At 40.3% G+C, this 25,177-nt stretch overlaps 1 protein-coding gene across 1 annotated transcript in view; it reads left to right on the forward strand.

Annotated features, from left to right (window-relative positions):
- The window catches only part of LOC120930562 (zinc finger protein 260-like), a 45,458-nt gene that overhangs the window by 18,209 nt on the left and 2,072 nt on the right, over nucleotides 1–25,177 (forward strand). The gene's annotated exons all lie outside the window — the stretch shown is intronic.

Here is a 25,177-nt window from a genome sequence, read left to right on the forward strand (position 1 = left end):
CTCCCTTCGGAGGGTGGGGGTTAAGAGTAGATATAGGATGTTCAACATCTGGTTTACTTATACAAGGGATTACATAGGAAGTGGCTTACACAGGATGTAAGTCAAATTCCATTCTACACAGGATATGGGGGAGGACGACCAGTCTCAGGAAATATATGAATCTACAGAAAACACACAATCTCCATTTACATAGGAATACCTTTTGAAAAATATAAAATATTTACAATATCCATCAAAAACCTGACAGCTTCTAGAAATTGAAAACTCAGGGTCAAAATGTCACATCTGGAGGCATTAATGCGAAAGACTTCCCATTCACACTCAATTATTAAAGGAAATTCATATTCTTAATGCAATGTTTTACAGCCAAAAAACATTTTAGATATTAAGAATATAACAGTGTGGAAGGTGCTTTTACTAAGAAAAGTCATGGATCCATGTTCCTGCTTTACAGGGACACAGGATCCATGCCTTCTGTACAGGCAGAACGGCAATCTGCCTTGTTTACATAACCAGATAGCTGTTCTGGCTCTCTGCCTAATTATCATCAGGTGCTGGTGGACATGGATTACGCGGTGCCCGCAGATCAGCTTCCACTGTGTCTACTCACAGCAGTGAGTCGTCGGTGGTGGGTATGCACACCCCAGACCCAGAAGTGTTGGATCACGTACCTAGAACGTGATATGGTGCAGCAGTGCAAACTTGTTGCCGTATATTTTTACAATCAAGGAGAATAGAGCAATACAACTCACACATAAGAAAAGGGAACTAAATGTTCCGAATTTGATCAGTGCTTTAGACAGCAAACACATCTGATTCAACACAAAAGGGTTCATCAGATCCACTGTGAAAATAAACTGTAGTTACTGTATTTTATGAATAAACATTTGGCTAACCAATGTAATGATTTATGCTTGATAGGGTGTAAGTCTGGAGTCAGTACTGGTCATTTCATGATTTGAAGCCTACTCTCATCTCCTTTTCTTCTAAGGTAGTTCTGAAATAACTTGGTAGTGTGGTTTGGGTCATTGTCTTGCTTCAGAATTAACCTCTGACCACCTAGGTATAGATCAGAGGGTATTGCATAGGGACTGCACAATTCTTTTTAGGCCTAATGTTCAGAGTACCAGTCACTGATTCTGGATTCAGCAAAAGATCCCCAGACCATCACACTTCCTCTTAACTGTTTGACATTTATTGTCACACACTAAGAAACTACCACTTGCCCTACTTGTTGGTATACATAAATCCTGTGTGAACTATCCTTTATCCTACTTGATGGCATACATAAACCCTGTTGGATTCATTTACTAAAGGCAAAAAGGTTGTTCACTTTGCAAGGGAATTTTCTCCTAGCGTGTGAATGAGGTGAAGTACTGCTGCCTTCCATTATCCCATGGTGTGCAAGCATATATACAGTTTTTTTGCAAAGGAAATTTTCATTATTTTCACTAAGTTAAATGAAATGTTCTTTCTAAAGTGCAAATTGTCCGCAGCAGACTTGTTGGCCTTAGTGAATCAACCCCTGTGTGTAATTTTTACTACATGGGCAATGGTTTGTGCCCCAGGCAATTATAGCTATGGATTTTATTTACTGGAAAGGAAATTTTCATTATTTTCACTAAGTTAAATGAAATGTTCTTTCTAAAGTGCAAATTGTCCGCAGCAGACTTGTTGGCCTTAGTGAATCAACCCCTGTGTGTAATTTTTACTACATGGGCAATGGTTTGTGCCCCAGGCAATTATAGCTATGGATTTTATTTACTGGAAGCTATTAATTCTGAAATCTTGTTTCAACCAGAAACCTCAAATAAAAGATCAAACTTAGGAAGGCTAGGGGGTCTATTTATCAAGGATTCACTGTTCAATGAAACCAATTAATTCTTTACTGATTTTAACCCAAATGAGATTCAGTGTCATTGATTCTGCACAGTCACACTCATGCAACATCTGATGGAAAGGCATAACATGTCACATGTAAAAAGGCTTTTATTGTGTATGAGAATCGGTCAGCAATAACTCTTGATGGTTGTATACAAAGTTTAAGCACTAGAAGGGTTAACTGTCACTATTTTAAGGAAAGCCAGGCAAGTGGGATGTATCCCCATTTAAAAAAAAAACGACAGCCGAAATTCAAACTGAAATTTTCAAATGAAAATGCAAATAGACTTTTACACAACGAAAAACACGCCTTACATTGTTCTGAATTATTCCCTACAGTCAATCCGAAGTCAGCTCATGTTAGTGAATGGGTGTGGAATGAAGACAGTGCCTTGAAAAAGTATTCACCCCCATGGTATTTTTTATGTTTTATTGCCTCACAGTGTGGAATTAACATGAATTGTTTGAGGATTTGCATCATTTAATTTACAGAACATACCCACAACTTTGAAGATGTTTTTTTTTGTGAAGCAAACAACAAATAGGACAAAATAATAGAAAAAGTCAATGTGCATAACTATTCTCCCCCCCCCTCCAAAGTCAAAATTTTATAGAGCCACCTTTTGCGGCTATCACAGCTTCTAGTCACTTCGGATAAATCTCTATGAGCTTGCCACATCTTACCACTGCCCATTCCTCCTTGCAAAACTGCCCCAGCTCCTTCAAGTTGGATGGTTTGCGCTTCTGAATTGCAATATGGTTTCCCCTTAAACCACTCAAGTGTTGCTTTAGAAGTGTGTTTGGGGTCATTGTCTTACTGGAAGGTGAACCTCCATCCTAGCCTCAAATCACACACAGAGTGGTACATGTTTTTCTCAAGAATATCCCTGTATTTAGCACCATCCATCATTCCCTCAACTTTGACCAGTTTCCCAGTGCCGACTGCTGAAAAACATCCCACATATTTTTTGATGATGATGAACTTTTTCTAATATTGATCGGTTCACTACAGTTTTGTGTTATATTACCGATCATCAGGTGCAGAGATCACCAGCATCATATGCCACCAAGGCACATTTCTTATTTCTCTCAATAGAGGAACTTTTATATGATTTATGCCCATTCATTCATTATTGTTATATGTGTTAAAATTTCACATTGTATGGTATTTGATTTTCGTCACTGTTAGTCACTGTAAGCGCTACACTTATATATCTTTTGCGCCAGACATAGCATTTTCTTTGATGGTCAAAAAGTTCCATCAGACCAGAGCACCTTCCTCCATACATTTTTTGAGTCTCCCATATGCCTTTTCGCAAACTCTAAAACATGTCATTTTGTTTTTTTTCTGAAAGTAATAGACATGTGCACTACCGAAAAATTTGTTGTTTTCGTTTTATTCATTTTCTTGCTTTTTTCGGAAATTCTAAAATTCAGAAATTCTAACAGCTCTGAATTTGGAAATTAAAAAAAAAAAGGGAATTCGGAAATTTAAAAAATTCGGAATTCGGAAATTAGAAAAATTCTGAATTTGGAAATTCGAGAATCCAAATTTCCCATTTTCGAATTTTAGATTTTTGAATTTTAGATTTTCAAATTTTGGAATTTAGAATTTTTGAAAATCTGAAAAAAATCAGTAAAGTTCGAAATAATAGCTAACTTATAATAATTATTAAATTACAGGTATTGGAATTTCCTTTCAATATTGGCTGTTAGTGAATGTAACGAATACAAATTTATCTGAAGTTACAAATTATCCAGAATAACGAATGGAACATCTAAACCAATGGAATGGAACAAATTAGTAAATAATAATAATAATAATATTTATTATTATTATTAGATTGTTACGTTCCATTAGTTATTTTGGATAATTTGTTAACTTTGGATGAATTCTGACATTAGACCTCAGGGGGAGGTCCCTATTCCAATTCCTGAGTCCTAGCCTTTTTCTTCAAGGAAAAACCCTAACCCTAAACCCTGGCCCTGACCCTAACCCTTACCCCCTAACCCCTAACTGCTAACCCTAAGCCCTAACCCTAGCCCCCAACCCTAACACCCAACACTAACCATAAACCCTAGCCATACCCCTAACTCTCTAACCTTAACTCCTAACCCCAACCCCCTAACCTTAACCATCTAACCCTAACCCTCTAAACCTAACCCTAACACCCTAACCCTAAACTCTAATCCTAACCCCTAACTCCTAACCCCATCCTTTAACCCAATCCCCTCACCCTAGCCTTTGCCCTAACCCCTAAACCCAATGCTAACCCTCTAACCCTCTAACCCTAACCCCCTATCCCTAACTCCTCACCCATAACCCTCACACTAACCCTTAACTGCTAACTCCAACCCCTAACCTTAGCCTTAACCCCTAAGCCTAACTGCTAACCATAAGCCCTAACCCTAACTCTTAACCCTTGCCCTAACCCTAGCTGTAGCCCTAACCACTAACCCACAACCCTAACCCTAAAACCTAGCCATAACCCTAACCCTAACCCCCAACCCTAACCCTCTAACCCTAACTCATAACTAACACTAACTGCTAACCCTAACCCCTAACCTAGCCCTAACCCTAGCTGTAGCCCTAATCCCCTAACCCTAAACCCTAGTCGCCAACCCTAACCCTAACCCCCTAACCTTAACCCTAACTCCAAACCCTCTAACCCTAACCCTATAACCCTAAATCTAACACCCTGACCATAAACCTAACCCCTAACCTTAACATACAAATTGTGGCCAGTGATGCTCTCAACCCCACAGCAGCCCACCTTCTTTCCTGCTGCCTCTCATCTATCCAGACATGGATGAAGGACAATCGTTTGGCCCTGAACGTATCCAAAACTGAGGTACTTCTTACAGGTCCAACACAAAGTTTAAACCTGCTTGCAGAGTGGCCCGTATCAATGGGCCCGTGCCCCACTCCATCCAGCCAAGTAAGAAACCTGGGCGTCATATTTGACAATAAACTTTCATGGATTCCACAGGTGAGGAATTGTACCAAGAAAGCCCTTTACTATCTTCGGATGCTGCGACGGGTAAAACATCTGCTCTCCCAAACACACAGAAATACACTAGTACAGGCCTTAGTCATCTCACGTCTTGACTTTTGCAATGTGGTATACCTTGGACTCTCTATTAAATGGCTCTCCAAGCTGCAGCTGGTGCAGAACCAGGCAGCTAGGTTGATTATGGGGACCTCAAGATGGGACCATATATCACCCATTCTCAGACTACTTCATTGGCTCCCATGCGCAAGGAGGATTGAATTCAAGGCTTTGTGTGTTATGTTCAGGGCCTTCAAACAACATGGCCCACTGTTCATTAATAACATGGCCATACATTACCACCCCCCCCCCCAGGGCACTGAGATCGGCCGATCAGGACTTTGCTGTCATCCCTCTAGTAAGGTTGATTTCGTTCGGTGGCCGATCCTTCAGAGCCAGAGCCGCCTCGCTTTGGAACCTTCTCCCGTTGCCTTTGAGGAAGTCCACTGTTCTTATTACCTTCAGAAAGGCTCTGAAAACCTTCCTCTTTGGGGCAAGTTGATTATGGCCACGCCTAATTAAACTGACCTGGCCCCTCCTCCCCTCATCCTATGTCCCCCTCACTCCAAACCCCCTAGCTACCGTTTGTTTTTATTGTTGATATTTTATATGGTTTCTCTTTTCTTTTATGTACACGAGCCATCAGTTCGTCTACGAAGTCTTTTTTCTTTCTTCTCTAGGATTGCTTTTTGGTCCAGAATAGACCAGCGGACCTCCTTCCAGCGCTTAGACACACCCTTCAGGGTGTATGTGGCGCTGTAAAGAAATATTAAAATCAATCAATCAATCAATCAACTGCTAACCCTAACCCCTAACCCTAACCCCCAACCTGAACCCCCAACCCTAAACCCTAGCCATAACCCTAAACCCTAGCCATAACCCTAACCCCTAACTATAAATCCTAACTCCTAACCCTCTAACTCTAACCCTAACTGCTAACCCTAATCCCTAACCCTAACCTTAACCTCAACCCATAACCCTAACCCCAACTCTAGCCGTAGCCCAAACCACTAACCCTAAACCCTAGCCATAACCCTAACTCCCTAACCCTCTAACCCCATAAACCCTAACCCTATAACCCTAACCCTCCAATCCTAACACCCTAACCTTAAACCTAACCCTAAACCCTGACCCCTAACCCCTAACCCTTAACCTTTTAAACCTCTAGCCCAAACGCTAAGAATTTCCTAACTTTGAATTTCTGAATTTGGAATTTTGCAATTTCGAATTTTACATTTTCGTATTTCCAAAATTCTGGATTTTTCAGAATTTCTGAAATAGCGAAATTCCGGAAACTAAACAAATTACACATGTCTAGAAAGTTATAGCTTTCTTCTGGCCACTCTGCCATAAAGCCCAACTCTATGGAGCGTACGGCTTATTGTCGTCATATGTACAGATATTCCAGTCTCTGCTGTGGAACTCTACAGCTCCTCCAGGTTTACCTTAGGTCTCTGTGCTTCCACTCTAAATAATGGACATCATTTCACTAATTAGTGAATAATTATGTGACTTCTGAAAGTAATTGGTTGCACCAAAGCTTTTTATGGGCTTTATAACATACGCACATGCCAATTATCATTTTTTTATTTCTGAAAAATAGTTTTATGTATCTATTTTTCTAATTTTACTTCACCAACTTAGATATTGTGTTCTGATCCATCACATATAATTCAGATAAAAAAAAAACATTTAGCAAAAGGCTGTAATGTAACAAAAAAGATAAAATGCCAGGGGGGGGGAATACTTTCGCAAGGGAAAGGTGAAGCAGAGCTCAACCAAGTAAAAGGATTACAGTTGAAGAGAACAAGGAGCAGCTGAAGGATCCCAATACTACATCATACCAGGTAAGATGAATTGCTTTCCATTACATTTTTTGGGCTCTCATACACAGGGTTGAATAGTCCCTTTCACTTGTAACTGAGTGGTTTACTATTGTATTTTCATGTATTGGCTGATTATATTTAATAATATATTCCTCTAATCATTATGTCCCATCTTTCCAAGAAAAGTTACTCAAATTATAATTTTTCTACTATACAGAAAATATATTGCCCCTTGAAATTTGTCTAGTAGTTCATTGCAAGCTCATATTTTTTAATGTAGATATTTGCAAAGTATTAAAGTGATTGTAAACCTGTATTTTAAATAACAAACATGTTATAATTGCATGTTTTGTGCAATGGTTTTGCTCTGAACAGTCCCGATCCTCCTCTTATCAGGTCCTTGTTTCCCCACTGGCGCTGCTGGCTCCTCCTCTCCACCGAGTGTCCATCATTGCAACCCCCATGTTATAGGGCCCTTGTTTTGAAGTTGGGAGAGAGCCGTTGCTCTAATGCACTTTGCTGGATCAAGCTTGGGTGGGCTGGAGGGTAAGCTGTTTTTTTACCTTTTAATGCAGAGAATACATTAATGTTAAAAAACTTCAGCTTTTAGAACCACTTTAAACACTATGTAACCACTTTAAACACAAATATGCTATTTTTTTTAACATTAAATGTGACATAAAGTACACAACTGAAATTAATGCCTTGTACACATGTACGGGTTTCCTGGTGGACTTTTTACCGCCGGGAAACCCGAGGGGAAAGCCAAGAACCTGCTTGGCAGCTTTTTCCCCCTACACATGGACAGTTTTCCTGGCAGGAAATCTGCCATGAGAGCTTTGGCCAGGAAACCCGGCCATGTGTATGCTCCGTCGTAGTGTTTCCCGTAGGGAAACTGCAGAGAAAACGCGGGAAAATGACTGCAATGGAGCATACACATAGAGCATACACACGCTGTCATGGCAGTTTTCCCAATGGGAAAACTGGTCGTGTGTACGAGGCATTAAAGTATGTTAGGCATTTCTCTGAGTGTAGAAGGGTAGAACCATATCAGTGATGGGGTGAGTATTACCACGCTACCAAGAAAGTGGGGGAAAGGGAAAGGGGAGGGGTACAGCTGCAGCGCTGAAATGTGTATCAGACCAGAAACAAATTAAGAAAAAGGGTAGTGCTGCGCTGTAAGTGGGGAATGGGGTAAGCATGCAGAGGAAGTGGAGCAAATCCTTATATATGAAAAAATATAGTCTGACTACTAATCGTAAGGACAATGGTGGGGAATGATAATAACATCAAAAATAAGTAACATCAAAATTAAACGTGCTATGGTGCAGCTAAAAATAGCTCACAATAGTGTGGGATAATACAAAGTGACAGTGCTGGTATCATAAGTGTGATACAATAATAAATAATGTACTAATACACAATAGGGTGTACAGCGTGCATAGCACAACACACAGCGGTGACTGAAATAGACTAAGTAAAATGTCCACGCAACAAATAACTAATTAGCATAACAAAGGAAGAAATCCAAAATAAAAGTGCTGGTGTAGATGCCGAGATAACGTAAAGGAAAGTGGGTTTCCGGTGTTCTCTTCAGAGTAAGTGAGGATGTCCCCTTACTTTACTGCTGTAAGGTAACAGCATATAAACCCAGGTACACTTTTCTGGTCGTATCCACATAGGGTGTTATCCAGATAGACTGTAATTGAAGAGATAGATCCCTCTCGGTAGTCACGTCCGAAAAATGACAGTGACTCGCACCCAGGGAGATAAAGTGCCAATAGTGCAGTATCGTTTTAAAAAGGTTTATTAAACAAAATAATACACTAGGGTACTCACATTGCTGTGATAAAAATAAAAAAGTGCGTTCGCCAACGTCACCTCCGGTACCTCTTGGTGGACTCTTTGTTACACTCGTACGCGTATTGGTCACTTCTCGTGACTTCTTCAGGAGTGAACCATATCAGTGTTTTAATGCTGTCTGCTTCAGGCAATTGTAAAATAGACAGGGTCTAACAGCTGCTGCGAGGCTACTTCACCAGAGCATCTGCTAAATGGGAGATTTTTCAAAATTTCATGGGATCTTAGAATAAAGTTTTTATTTTTTTATTTTTTAACCACTTGCCGATTAGGCCATAGCCAAACAATGGCTACAGCGTGGTCGGCTAGTTCGGCGTACTATGACATGCTCCCAAATACAAGCTTCCCACGCTCCCCCTGGGGCACACACCCAGAAGTGCCCGTGATCTGGAGGACCCAGTGCATCATGGATCAGGGTAAAGGACTAATGGGAAGGTTACTTCACCTGAGCCTTCCAGGGAGATCGATAAATGAATGCAAAAAATGTTCTCAGAATTTTTGGCAATTATAATTTGGGATGAGCTGGGTTCAGTCTGAACTCGGTCCAAATGAAGGTGCACTTGTGATTTTCTTTGCATGTTTAGTGGACATACATATAATTACACTATAATAATTGATTTTTATTTATTTCAGTAATATTTTCCACACTTCTTATGCTTAATTTCCCAGTGCACTGCAAGCTCACTAAGGGGCCCAGTTAAAAATCTGTGAAATTACTATACCACAGCCATACCATTGCTTTAAATAAAGAGAGATACTGCATATTCAGGCCCTGTCACACAACTTGCGTTACCGTTCACAATTTTTGATAGCATGATTTACACACATTTCTGCATGTTGTACATTGGGCAGCCTTTTCAAGTAAATGGGCTGCATTATGTGCTTTGTTGTGCAAAAGAAGCTCATACACCTTTTTGGGCAACATGCTTTGCAAGTTTTTTAAATGTTTTTTTGCCATGATTTCCGTGCAAAAGCATTAATCGTACAGGTACGTCCTGTGCTAGTGCCCAGCCGTGGGTCGCTCCGAAGCTCCATGACCGGGACCGCGGGACGCGCGGATCCGATCGCCGCTGGAGTCCCACGATCGGTCCCCGGAGCTGAAGAATGGGGAGAGCTGTGTGTAAACACAGCTTCCCCATTCTTCACTGTGGCGTCGTCGTCGATCGTGTGATGCCTTTTATAGGGATACACAATCGATGATGTCACACCTACAGCCACACCCCCTACAGTTAGAAACACATATTAGGTCATACATAGCCCCTTCAGCGCCCCCTTGTGGTTAACCCCCAAACTGCAATTGTCATTTTCACAGTAAACAATACATTTTAAATGCATTTTTTGCTGTGAAAATGACAATGGTCCCAAAAATGTGTCAAAATTGTCCGAAGTGTCCGCCATAATGTCGCAGTCACGGAAAAAAGTAAAAAAAAAAAAAAATGCAATAAAACTATCCCCTATTTATAACGCTATAAATTTTGTGCAAACCAACCGATAAACGCTTATTGCGATTTTTTTTTACCAAAAATAGGTAGAAGAATACGTATCGGCCTAAACTGAGGAAAACATTTTTTTCAAAATTGTTGCTCTATTTTTGTTTATAGCGCAAAAAATAAAAACCGCAGAGTTGATCAAATACCACCAAAAGAAAGCTCTATTTGTGGGGAAAAAATGACGCCAAATTTTTTTGGGAGCCATGTCGCATGACCGCGCAATTGTCTGTTAAAGCGACGCAGTGCCGAATCGCAAAACCTGGCCGGGTCCTTTAGCTGCCTAAAGGTCCGGGTCTTACGTGGTTAATGGCATCCAAACAAAACACGTTGCATGTTTTGCCATTATTGCCATGCAAATTGGCATCATGGGCAGAATCACCAACAAGTCCAAATTGCCATTGCTTTTTTAGAGCCATTTATACAATACTGGTTACTACTATTTCCCCTGAAGAAGCCAATGTTTGGCGAAAAATTTAGAGATTATTGAATTGTAACCTTAGTAGGCCATCAATACCATGGCCAGTATTAAATATATTCTATTGCTCTGCTGTTCTCATGCACATATGAATGTATTGTATGTCACAAATAATTTAGCAATAAAATAATATACATTTTTAAGTACTGTCTGTAATTTCTACTGCTTAGGCACCACTATAAACCCAATTCCCTACCCCCATTTTTTTCTAACAAATGAGGTGCCAGATCTATTGAGGACACTAGAACCACATTCCAATACATCAGTACCTGATATTAGCAGACAGATGGTTCTTGGCACCCATAGTGCCCAAAAGGGGGTCCTGACAAGGGAGGCTTAGGCAATACTTACCTGCCCTGGTTTTATAGGTCCCTTGAATCCAAAGCTTGTTAACAGTGCTAACAAGTAAGCAAATTAAATTAATAACAATCAATCTCTTCTAAATTTTAAGTCCAAATATGTGCAATCATGGGGCACTCATTGCTCAAAATACCCCGGTGTCAGTGGTGACAATTCCTCACTACTTAAATAGAACATTCACCATAAAATGTTGCGTGAATATTGGGCAAACAATAATTAATAACCCCTTAAAGCGGTGGTTCCCCTAAAAATAAAATTTTAACATTGCTTTTCCCAAATAAATTACGATTAGAATCGGCCGGTTTTATTAAAAAAAAAAGGTCCGTACATACCGTTTGTTATATTCGTTCCCACCGCCACTTCCGGGTACGATGCTGGCGGTGGGCGTTCCTAATTGATGGACAGGCATCCGACGCATACATCGCGTCACGAGATGCCGAAAGAAGCCGAACGTCGGTGCGCATGCGCCGTATAGAGCCGCACCGACGTTCGGCTTCTTTCGGCATCTCGTGACGCGATGTATGCGTCGGTCGGATGCCTGTCCATCAATTAGGAACGCCCACCGCCAGCATCGTACCCGGAAGTGGCGGTGGGAACGAAAATAACAAACGGTATGTACGTTTTTTATAAAACCAGCCGATTCTAATCGTAATTTATTTGGGAAAAGCAATGTTAAAATTTAATTTTTAGGGGAACCACCGCTTTAAAATGCTGACCTGTAAATTAAAAATGAGTGTAAGACACAAAAACAAACATTCTATAGCATCCTATAAAGGCACATTGAGACAGATTGTAGGATTTGTACATTACAATCCTCCACCACTTACCACCTGTGCTTTTGAAGACTCTCTCCCCTCAGGAAGGAACTCATTGAAGCTCAATGACTCACTCTCATGATTGGCAAAATGTGCTTTTGTGTCAACCATATGCTGCAATTTTGTACCTCTGTAATGCGGACACAGAAAAATGTACGTATTTCACACTATATCAGTGCTTATTCATGACAGCCATCCGGATTTTTGGATGCTTTATTTAGCATACATGTTTAGTTCAAACAAATTTTCGAAACAAATCTGACTTCTTTATCTGTTGGAAATTATTAAAGTATTCTGTCCAGTGTCTGTAAGAAAACCTAATACATTACGTTTAACTAATAAAGCTTTAAACAAGAATAAACATCTTTATTTTCAGCCGTGTGACTGTAATTTTTACTTCCCATTCGTTCCAACTCAAAATAAGCCCTGTAAATCCCAGTTACTAAACACATGGGCATATAAAAAATATATATTGATAAATGTGTTTTAACCACTTCAATTTGGGGCACTTTCACCCCCTTCCTGCCCAGGCCAATTTTCAGCTTTCAGCGCTGTCACATTTTGAATGACAATTCATGTCATGCAGCACTGTACTCGTATAACTTTTTTTTCATTTTCTTTACACAAATAGAGCTTTCTTTTGGTGGTATTTAATCACCACCCGTGGGTTATTGATTTTTTTTCTAAATAAACTACAAAGAGACCAAAAATTTGGGAAAAAAAATTGTTTGTTATGAAATTTTGCAAAAAGGTACTTTCTCCTTCACTGATGTGCGCTGATTAGGCTACACTGATGGGCACTGATGAGGTGGCACTGATAGGCATGGATGGGCACTGATAGGCTGCACTGATGAGAAAGCACTGATAGGCAGCACTGATGGTAGGCACTGAGAGGGGAACTGATAAGCGGCACTGGGCACTGTTAGGGGGCACTGATAGGTGACACTGATGAGGAGGCATTGATGGGCACTGATTGGCAGCACTGGTGGCTACTGATTGGCAGCACTGGTGGGCACTGATTGGCAGCAATGGTGGGCACTGAGAATGAATGCCCTGATTATCAGTGTGCATGTCCCTTTTACACAAGCCAGTTATCTGCTCTCTTCTCCTCACGCTGTCAGCATGTGGAAAGGAATACCAATAAAAGGGGTTCTGTTTACATCATGATCAGCAGAGCCACTGATTAGCTCTTTACCTCAATCTGTGATCAGCAGTTTCAGGAGGACACATAGATCACAAAGCGCCTGCCCGCACACCGCAGCGGGCAAGCGACAGGTACCATCAAAGGAGGATGTCATATGATGCCCACCCATAACTGGCTGGCAAGGGGTTAAGTAAACAGCATAGTTGTGATAAATCCACAGTGGGGAAAATATAAATTTATTAAAGCCTTATTCTGTGCTGCTGTCAAATTTATGAAATGGGGAACCTCCTTGCCACCCCACCTACAACTCATGGATACATCATATGGAGATGACAGCAGGGGATTAAACACACTCCCTGTGCAACCCAACCCCCCCCCACCTTCATGTGGACCCATCATGTAGCTCGGGTTTTGGCATGGCAGGTGCTGCAGGGTTGAGGGGAGAGATGCATGCAAATGTCTTTTCACTCTCTTCCCTTTCCTCTTACTGACCAACAAGCAAAATGTCACTTCTGGGTCGCCATGTCCCTTTTCCCAGCTAGCAGATCGCACTTTTGTGTCATTTTCTCCTGCACATTGTACTGCATTATATTTATTAGAGGACAGATGAGACACCAGGGGACTTTTAAACCCTTGGTGCCTCATCTAAAGGAACCCATCACCAAAAGATCATACGGTATTATAGCTACAGTATAACAGTAGCCCGAAGTTGGAATTTAAAAAAGAAAACACAGAATGAAAGTACCAATATACTAAAACATGAACCTGTAAAGTCAAAAATTTCTACAAGTATCATCTACAGCTTCCTCTGTCATTGATATTACAATCACAGTATCATCTCTTATAAATGCTAATGATAAGTGCAAACCATGGATTCTACATTTACATTCCTTCCTATTGTCTTCCCTCCAAACTTTTAAATGTTAATGAACTTTAACCGGACTGGAATCAACTTGAATACAAATAGAAGGGCAAATATATCTATCTTTAAGCAATTGGAAACACACCTTACATAGTTCTGAATAAATCATTTTGGCCAATCCAAAGCTTCCTCATGTTAGTGAATGGGGGTGAAGTGAATATAAGGTGAAGCAGAACTCAGACAGGTAGAAAGATTACTGGCAGATAAGGAGAACAAGGAGCAGCTGACAGATCCCAATATTACACCATACCAGGTAAGATACTGCACTTTTCATTCACATTTTTTTTTTGTGTTCTTATACATTTTTATCACTAGTTCTTGTCATTTGCATCTAAGTGTTGTATTATTGTATTATCATGCTGTATTACATTATACTGGGACATCCTCGGCTTTGTGCGGTGATATCTGAAAGATGCCTGCAGCTACAGGCATCCTTCAGATATCGCCGTCTTCAGCCGCCGATTCTGTGCATGATTAAAGCGGTGGTTCCGCCGCTTGATCGTTCTTATAGGCAGCGGGAGGGAACGTACCCCCTCCCGCCGCCATCCGGTGCTTCTCCGGGCTCTCCCATGCCATCGGGGGCCCGGAGAGCAAATCGGTCGGCACTGCCTGGAAAGCATAGAGATGACTGGTGACCAGATGGTCACCAGTCATCTCTATGACCGTTGGAGGCTCGGGCGCGACGTTATGACGTCACGCCCGGTACCCGGAAGTAAACAAAGCCGCAATCGCGGCTGTCGGCATGTGATCGGTGATTTCTTTTCCACCGATTTCATGCTTGTATGCCTGGAGGAGAGATGTGGATTCCTATTAACCCCACATATCTCCATAAAATGGACCTGCCACAATGATTCCTATTACAAGGGATGTTTACATTCCTTGTAATAGGAATAAAAGTGATAAAAAAAATGTAAAAAAAAGTGTAACAAAAAAAAAGATTTAGTAAAAAATAAATAAAAAAAATTAAAAAAAAAATTCAAAACGCCCCTGTCCCCGTTATCTCGTGCGCAAAAGCGAACACGCATGCAAGTCCTGCCCACATATGTAAACACCGTTCAAACCCCACATGTGAGGTATCGTTGCGTGCGTTAGAGCATGTGCAACAATTCTAGCACTAGACCTCTGTAACTCAAAAATAGTAACCTGTAAAAAATGTTGGAGATTTTTAAGTACTGAAGTTTGGCGCCATTCCATGAGTGTACGCAATTTTAAATCGTGACATGTTAGGTATCTATTTACTCGGCGTAACAGCATCTTTCACATTATAGAAAAAAATTGTGCTAACTTTACTGTATTGTTATTTTTTAATTCATGAAACCGTTTTTTTCCGTCCCACCTTTCAAAAGGAAAGATATATTATTCAAAAAACATTTTTTTCTATGCTGAAAAATATATTGCCCTCCTAAATGTGTCCAATAGTTCATTGTAAGCTCATATTTATTAATGTATACCATTTATATAGTTAAATTCCTGAGATGCAATTAGCTTATTAGACTATCTGCGAATAGATATTTTTACATGCAAACAGATTTTTCAAGTATATCTGAAGCCAAAACATTTATTTTCAAGTTAGATAGTGTGGAAGGTTACAACCCCTATCAGTTTTTATTTCTGTCAGTGAGAGACCTATGTAAAAAAATTGAAAATTATGGGAAACCCAAAATGAATGGTTACTATTGAAACAGGGGGTTAGGGGGGATTTTCCAATGGGGACAGCTGACAGTGACAGTGATAGTGATAACTATCTAATAGAGAATTTCCTCTCACTATAAGGATATTTGATCTTATATTTTCACTACAGGAAGTGATTAAAATTGATGTAAGTAAATATATCTTATGGAAATCAGACCAAATACAATTGATAAGGGTTCTACCATTCTCTACACTATCCAAAATTAATAAAAATATTTAGGCTGGAGTTAGGGGACACTCATAAATAGACAACCACCTAATGCTAATAAAGTTCCATTGGCTGTGGCATTTGATAGACACCTTTTGAGTGCCCCTGTGTGATCTTGGTTGTACCCCCCCTGTTTTGAAGTTGCACATTTCCTTATCTCCTCTTGTTGTCCACTGTGTACTTTCCTTTGGGTGTGGCACAGGGCATCCATGGATTCATTTGGGCTTCCCCTTGGGTTGTACCCTTGTACCCACATCCATGTGGGCTGTTGGAATGGTTTGCATTCATTATAAGTGGGTTCTTGATGAAGTGCAAGGTTGAAACTTGTTGAAACCACCAATGATGGTCGTTTATACACAGGAAATATGACAAATGAAATGTTGATATTACACATTACATGCGTTTGTTTTGGGGTACAAATATATCATATTTATCCAATTATTGTCATTGGTTTTAACAATGTCTGAATTGTAAATTCAGCTGTATGTAGTAAAAGTGATTTTATGTAATACATACACATGTGTTGCAAATGTTGGCACCTAACAAATGTCTACAAGTATCTGTATACGCTTTACAGCTTCCTCTGTCAATGATATTATAATTACAGTGTCTTCTCTTATAAATGCTAATGATAAATGAAAACCATGGATTCTACATTTACATTCCCTCCTATTGTCTTCCCTCCAAACCTTCAAATGTTAATGAGCATGTCACCTGACTGGAGCAAGAACTTGAATACAAATGAAAATGCAAAAAAAGGCCTCTAAACAACAGGAAACCCACCTTACATTGTTCTGAATTATTCCCTACAGCCAATCCAAAGTCGTCTCATGTTAGTGAATGGGGGTGGAATGAATATAAGGTGAAGCAGAGCTCAGCCAAGTAGAAGGTTTATCATCAAAGACATCAAGAAGCAGCTGAAGGATCACAATACTACATCATACCAGGTAAGATAAATTACTTTTCATTAAAACTTTTTCTGGTTTTCATACATTTTTATCAGGCTGAATAATTTGTTTTATTTGTAACTAAGTGGTGGGGTATTGTATTTTCATGCTGTATTAGCTGATTAAATGTATTAATATATTCCTTTAATCATTATGTCCCAGTTTTAAAAACCTAAGAAAATGTACAGTTTGGTACCCAAAATATAATTTTTTTACTATACATAAAATATATTACCCCTCGAAAATGTACCTACCCGTTCATTGCAAGCCATAATTTTTTAATGCAGATACTTATAAAGCATTAAAGTGATTGTAAACCTTTATTTTATTTTAAATAACAAGCATGTTATAATGACATGCTCTGTGCAATGTTTTTGCTCAGAGCAGCCCAGATCCTCCTCTTATCAGGTCCCTTCTCCCCTGCTAGTGCTCCTGGCTCTTACCCCCCACCAAGTGCTTACCATTGCAAACCCCATCCTATTGGGGCACCCTTGCAGACATGTGCCTAAGATGGGAACAAGGAGCCCTGCTCAACCCAGCCCCACACTACCTCCCCATCGACTGTGATTTGACAGCAGCAGGAGCCAATGGTTACCGCTGCTGTCTCTGAGCTTTTGAGGAGGGAGAGAGCCACTGCTCTTGCGCACATTGCTGGATCAAGATTGGGTGGGCTGGAGGGGGAGAATACATTAAAGAAAAGTAACCTTCAGCCTTTAGAACCACTTTAAACACAAATGAGCTTCCATTTTTGTTAACATTAAATTGGACATAACAAAGTACACAACTGGGTTATTATAAAACAGAGAGGAATTAGAATTGGGACTTTAATTGATGAAAGGCTGGGTAAGGCCATACCTCCATCCCTGTCACTAAGTACACAACTGAAATTTGAAATATATCTTAGGCATTTCTCTTAATGTTGAATAGTGTAGAAACGTAGAACCATATCAGTGTTTTAATGCTGTCTGCTTTAGGCACTGGTAATACGGACAGGGTCTAAGAGCTGCTGACCACCAGAGCCTTCCAGGGAGATCGCAACTGCTAAATGGGAGAACGATTTTTTTTCTTTTTCATTCTGAGAACACCATTCAGTGAATAGTCACAGGTTCGGGTGGTGCAATATCATGGGTGACAGGAATTATTTGCCCTTATTTCCATGGTGGAAGAGTCTAAAAACAACAAAGATATTTCCACAACAAAATCGTACATAGGCAAAGATGCATTTTGCTGCCCCCCCCCCCCTTGCTATTATCAATTCACCCTCTTCAGCTACAGAAAGCAAAAAAAAAGCCGACAGGATTTATAAAAGTGTTCTGATTGATGTGTAATATGATACTGTGTTGTACAAATTGCACTGTACAAGGTGTACCTTTTAAGGTGGTAGTAAAGACCGCTTTGTGATTTTTACATACAGGTAAGCCTATAATAAAGTTTACCTGTAGGTAAAATGAATATCTCCTAAATGGGCACTGTTCACCTTCATGCAGCTGGTGACATGTTTGGTGCATGCACTCTGAAGGTCTGGAATACTGTTCCAGACCTTCAGAGCTTGCTGCCAGAACCAAGGGTGCATGTGTGTGAGTGATGTCATCACAGCTTGGCTACTCATACAGCCAGAGTACGTGAACCTGGAAGGAAGACCAGGTTTAAATGAAAGCCCTGTCAGTGATGACAGCACGCCGCTGGAGGGCTTCTTTGCAAGGTAAGTATTTCATAATGTGCTAGGATGTCTCCTTCTTGCACTTTTTTTTTAAACTAGTGCAGTTTACTATGGCTTTAGGCTCTACGGCTCTGTGTTTGGTGTCCAGTGTGTCACTAGAAGCTTTTCCCCTGTAAATCCCAGTTACTTTATGCACATGAACTAAATAAATGCTACTGTAAATGTAAACCATGGATTTCACATTTAGATTCCATGCTATTGTCTTCCCTCCAAACCTTCAAATGTTAATGAACTTGTTATCTGTTTGTTGTAATAACAAATAATAAGGCAAGTGGACCTTTAAGCAATTGGAAACACACCTTACTTTGTTCTTATCTGAATAGATAATTGTAGCCAATCCAAAGCTGCCTCATGTTAGTGAATGGGGGTGAAGTGAATATAAGGTGAAGCAGAACTCGGACAGGTAGAAAGATTACTGGCAGATAAGGAGAACAAGGAGCAGCTGAAGGATCCCAATATTATACCATACTAGGTAACATATAGAATTTCCCACTTAAATTTTTTTGTTCTTAAGTCCTGTACACACGACTTGGATTCCCAGCGGTAAAAAGTCCGCTAGGAATCCCGGGGGGGAACCAAGAACCTGCTCGGTAACTTTCCCCCTGTGCACACCAGAGGTTTTCCCGTCGGAAAAACTGTGATGAGAGCTTTGGCCGGGAATCCCGGCTGTGTGTATGCTCCACCTCAGTGTTTCCCATAGCAAAACTGCCGGGAAAAAGACAGCCGGGAATCGTGGTAGGAAAAAAGAGTGTTCTCTTTTTTCCCGCCGTGATTTGCTGCAGTTTTCCTGTCGGGAAAACTGCCATGGAACATTCACACGCCCAGTTTTCCCAGCCAAAAGCAGTCATGGCAGTTTTCCGAGGGGAAAACTGGTCGTGTGTACGAGGCATTATAATTTTTTATCAAATTGAATAGTCTTTGTCATTTTCATCTGGGTGTTTTATTATCATACAGTATTACATTTTTATATTTAATAATGTATTTTCCTAACCATTAAGTCCCATCTTTCAAAACCTAAGGAAAGATATATTAATCAAAAAAAATGTTTTTTATACTGAAAAATACTGTGTATTGCATTTCCAAAAAATTGTCCAAGTTCATCGTAAGCTCATATTTTTTTAATGTAGATAATTTATATAATTAAATACATGAAGTGCAATTTGTTTATTTAACTGTCTGTGAATAGAGATTTTTATGTATTTATTTTGTTTTATACAAACAGAATTTTCAATTATATCTAAAGCCAAAACATCTATTTTAATGTTATATAGTGTGGAATGGTAGAACCCCCTATTCATTTTTTTATCGCTGTGAATGACCAAACTAAAGAGCTTTGCCCTTTTTACTTGTCCTGAAAGACATTGTCAAAAGAATAGGAAATGATGGGAAATCCAGAAATGTATGGTTAATATTAGAACAGTAGGTCAGTGGAAATCTTCCAATGGGGACAGCTGACGGTGAAAGTGAAAGTGATAAGTGATAAGAGAGAATTTCCTCTCACTTTGAAGATATATGATCTTAGGGCCAGATCCTCAAAAGGGATACGCAGGCGTATCTGCTGATACGCCGTCGTATCCCTGTTTCTAATTATGCAGCTGATTCAGAGAATCAGTTACGCATAGATATTCCTAAGATCCGGCAGGTGTAATAGTTTGACACTGTCGGATCTTAGGATGCAGTTCCGCGGCCGCCGCTGGGGGCATTTCTCGTTGAAATTCCGCTTCGGGTATGCAAATTAGCACTTACGGAGATCCACAAAGCGGTTTCCCTTCGTGAAGTCTCTGTAAGTTGTTAGTTTGCAAACGCAAAGATAGGGCTGCTTTTACAAAGTGTAAAGTTAGTACACCTTGTAAAAGTATACCCTTCTTTCCCGCGACACTCTCAATTTTTTTATTTTTATTTTTTTCCCGCCGCATCTCTTTTTTTTCCCGACACAACTTTTTTTACCCGGCGCGATTCACAAAACTCGGCGCAACGTAACTTCGCGCAAAGCACGTTGGGAAAATCGCGTTGGGAGCATGAGCAGTACGTCCGGCGCGGGAGCGCGCCTAATTTAAATGGGACTCGCCCCATTAGATTGAGCCCGCCTTGCGCCGGACGGATTTAAGTTACACCGCTGAAAATTTCTAGGTAAGTGCTTTGTGGATCGGGCACTTAGGTAGAAATTTTGCGGCGCTGTAACTTAAATCCCAATATTTAAGTTAAGCCCGCTGTACGTGGATCTGGCCTCTACTTCTTGTTGTATTTTTACTACAGGAAGTGATTGAAAAGTATGTAAGTAAATATACCTTATGGAAATCAGACCAGATAAAAATGATAAGGGTTCTAGCATTATCTACGCTATACAAAATGGAAAAAAAATATAGGTTGAAGTCAGGGGAAACTCATGCATGACACCAAATGCTAACAAAATTCCATGGGTTTTGGCATTTGATAGACATCTTTGAGTGCCCCTGTGTGATCTTGGTTCTACCCCCCTGTTTTGAAGTTACACAACTCCTTATTGTCTCCGTCAGTGGTCCACTCTGTGCTTCCCTTTGGGTGGGGCACATGGGATCCACCAATTCATTTGGGGTTCCCCTTGGGTTGGACCCTTGAGCTCTCTGGTTTATCCAAGAAGGCGGTTGGAATGGTTTGCATTCATTCATAAGTGGTTTGCTGATGAAGGACAAGAGCAAAACATGTTAAAACACAAATGCTGACCATTCATAAACAGGAAAATTACAGATGAAACTTTAATTTAACCACTTGCCCACCGCAGTACGAGAATATACGTCCTCTCTTTGAGCAGTGATATCTGAATGATGCCTGCAGCTACAGGCATCATTCAGATATTACCGTCTTCAGCCGCCGATTCTCTGCACCATAAGAACAATCAAAGCGGCGGTTCCGCAGCTTGATCGTTCTTATAGGCAGCGGGAGGGGATGCCCCCCTCCCGCCGCCATCCGGTGTTTCTCCGGGCTCTCCCGTGCCATCGGGGGCCCGGAGAGCGAATCGGCCGGCGCTCACTGCAGAACCATAGAGATGACTGGTGACCAGACAGTCACAGTCATCTCTATGAGTGTCGGAAGACCGGGCGCGACGTTATGACTTCACGCCCGGTACCCAGAAGTAAACAAAGCCGCAATCGCGGCTGTGGGTGTGAGATCGGTGAATGTTTTTTCACCGATTTCATGCTTGTAAGCCTGGAGGAGAGATGTGGGGTCTTATTGACCCCACATCTCTCCATAAAGAGGACCTGTCACACTGATTCCTATTACAAGGGATGTTTACATTCCTTGTAATAGGAATAAAAGTGATCCAAAAAAATAAAAATAAAAAATAAAAGTGTAAAAATATAAAAATTAAGTAAAATAAAAATAAAATGAAAACGTTTTTTTTTAAAACACCCCTATCCCCGGTATCTCACGTGCAGAAGCGAACACGCACGCAAGTCCCGCCTACATATGTAAACGCCGTTCAAACCCCACATGTGAGGTATCATCGCGTGCGTTAGAGCGTAAGCAACAATTCTAGCCTACTCTGTAACTCGAAAATAGTAATCTGTAAAAAAATTAAAGCGTTGCCTGTGGAGATTTTGAAGTACCAAAGTTTGGCGCCATTCCATGAGTGTGCGCAATTTTACAGCATGACATGATAGGTATCTATTTGCTCGGCGTAACATCATCTTTCACATTATACAAAAAAATTGGGCTAACTTTACTGTTTTGTTATTTTTTTAATTCATGAAACCGTTTTTTTTCCCAAAAAAAGGTGTTTGAAAAATTATTGCGCAAATACCGTGCGAGAAAAAAAGTTGCAATGACTGCCATTTTATTCCCTAGGATGTCTGCTAAAAAAATATATAAAATGTTTGGGGGTTCGGATAAATTTTCTAGCAAAAAAATTGAGATTTTTACATGAAGGAGAGAAGTGCCAAAATAGGCCCGGTGGTCAAGTGGCTAAAGCATTACATGCGTTTGTTTTAGGGTACAAATGTATCATATTTATCCAGTTGTCATTGGTTTTAAAAATGTCTGATTTGTAAATTCAAGTGTGTGTATTAAACTCCTTAGCGGTATCCCCGAGCGTGACTCGGGGTGGTTTTTCCATGCTAGGATCGGTATCCCCGAGTCACGCTCGGGGTAGATGTGCAGAGCGTGCAGCGGCATGGCTTACCTTTCGCAGCATCCACAGGCATGGTTTACTTACCTTGTCCCTGGATCCTGCGATGCATCCCCGCTGTGTGAGCGAGCGGGTCCTCGCTCGAATCACAGTGTCCCCGTGTGCCGCCGATCTCCGTTCCCTGCGACGTAACGACGCATGGGGGCGGAGAACGGCGCCAAATTCAAAAATGTAAACAAACACATTACATACAATATACTTTAATCTTATAGATGTAAAAAATACACCCCCCTTGTCCCTAGTGGTCTGCCCAGTGTCCTACGTGTTCTTTTATATAATAAAAACTGTTCTTTCTGACTGCAAACTGTAGATTGTCCATAGCAACCAAAAGTGTCCCTTTATGTCAAAAATGGTTTTAGAGCAGCTAGAAAACAGCGATAATACATTTTAATCACTTGCAGAATTGAGCGATAGCGATTTGTGGGGAAATTCCTCATAAAAAATAAAAGTAATGACAGCGACAATTCTGCAACTGAGCAAATTTCAGTGATTTTGAGTTGATTACATTATTGAATATTTTTTTTATAATTATATTATTATTTGTTATAATTATTTATAATGATTTATTATATTATAATTTATAATTTTGTTTTTTTAAAAAAATTCATACCCGGGATGCCTACTAGACTCTTGTTTGGTCAGATTTAAATGAGTTATTCCTAAGAATTGCAGGCCTACAGTATAAAACGCCAAATTTCCTTGCAAAATAATTGTACTGTTTTTGGTACGTAATTCCAGACAGAATCATACTGCCAGGGAGGTTAATAGTGATTTTATATAATACATACACCTGTGTTGTAAATGTTGGCACCTAACAAATGTCTGCAAGTATTTGTATACCCTCTTCCTCTGTCATTGATATTACAATCACAGTATCGTCTCTTATAAATGCTAATGATGTGCAAACCATGGATTTTACATTTACATTCCCTCATTTTGTTTTCCCTCTAAACCCAGCTCATTCGTAATTATGACAGATGTTGATATTTAAGTGCACTTATTTTTTTTATTAGACTTAGGCTCCCTTTAACCTATAGTTCACATATAGGCATTTTGAGGGGGGCGGAATTACTGCGATTCTGCTTGCATTTTCAAACCGCACCGTTGAATGAATAAAAACTTATATAGCGCAACACATGCAAACTTAATCGCCTCTGGGCACTTGTTGTTCCTGTCTCCTTTGGTATAAAAAGAGATGAGTCTTGATCTTTCTCCTGAACGCCAAGTGGTTCTCCTCCAACCGAATGCTGGTTGGTAAAGCGATAGTCTAGGCCAGGGATATGCAATTAGCGGACCTCCAGCTGTTGCAAAACTACAAGTCCCATCATGCCTCTGCCTCTGGGTTTAATGCTTGTGGTTGTCAGAGTCTTGCTATGCCTCATGGGAATTGTAGTTCTGCAGCAGCTGGAGGTCCGCTAATTGCATATCCCTGGTCTAGGCCCTTGGCCTGCGAATCTCCTTTCTCCTTTGGACTTGTAGTTGGCTTTCGGTATCTGGAGGAGATTTTTATAGGTGGATCGCAGAACGCGATTGGGATTATGAGCTTTTATTTTTTCGCATAGATAATGGGGAGCATTCCCATAGATACATCTATGCGTTAGACAGAGTGCTTTAAAAGTGATTCTGTCTTTTACTGGTAAAATGTCAAATCACACATCAGCTCGTTCAGGTGCCATTCATTTCAATAGCACCCAAAAACAATTCTGCCACAATTCTTGCACTCCAAATTGCACTGCAATCGCGCAAACCAAATCTCGCCACACGTGTTGCCTTGAAAAAACGTCCTGATTTTTTTTTTGGGTGAAACGCATGGTATGATTTTTTTGAGCAATTGCAGTGTGACAATCTAGGCAGAATAGCCCCGTGTTTTTAGGTGTCAGGCTGATGTGCGATTTGACATTTTAGCAGGGCGTTTTGAAATCGTGGGCAGAATCGCTGCAATTCCACCCATAACTTAAGATTCCTATATGTGAACAGAGCCTTAAAAATGTTTACATATATTATGTTTACATATCATTACATCATCATTTTTTTTATTTTTTTACTCCTATAAGATTTTCCACATCTCCCATGCTCAACTTCCCTGTGCACTGCAAGCTCACCAAAGGGAAAATATATAAACCAGTGCCACACAATTCTGTTGAGTGACAGTCATGGAAAAATCACACTGCTTTTGGGTTGCCATTATGAATGAATGGCATCTAAATGCACGTTGTGTGTTTTGCAGCAATTGCTGCACAATTTGTGATCGCAGGAAGAATCAAAGCAATTCTGTCATTGATTTCAAATTTGCCAAGTGTGAAAGGGGCCTGTCAAAGTCAAGTTTTGCAACATTCTCTGCTACTTTGAGCAGCAAAAAGTCTATGAGCTACAGGAGTCTCCAAACTGCAGCCTATATTTTAATAATAAGCAACAGCATGCAGATTACATTGGGTTGTATCCTACCTTTTTTTTTTTAAAGAAAAGTGGATAGCAAAATACACTTTCTATTTTTTATTAGCTACTCAACATGAAACCAACTATATTTCTGAAATTGCACATTTCCCAACACTGTGAATGTCCGTGGTCTGACAAAATGTCAAAACCGGCAGAATATTGAACCACATCACTTCCTGTGATGTG

This window comes from Rana temporaria, chromosome 3 (assembly GCF_905171775.1).
Source record: "Rana temporaria chromosome 3, aRanTem1.1, whole genome shotgun sequence".
NCBI lineage: Eukaryota > Metazoa > Chordata > Amphibia > Anura > Ranidae > Rana > Rana temporaria.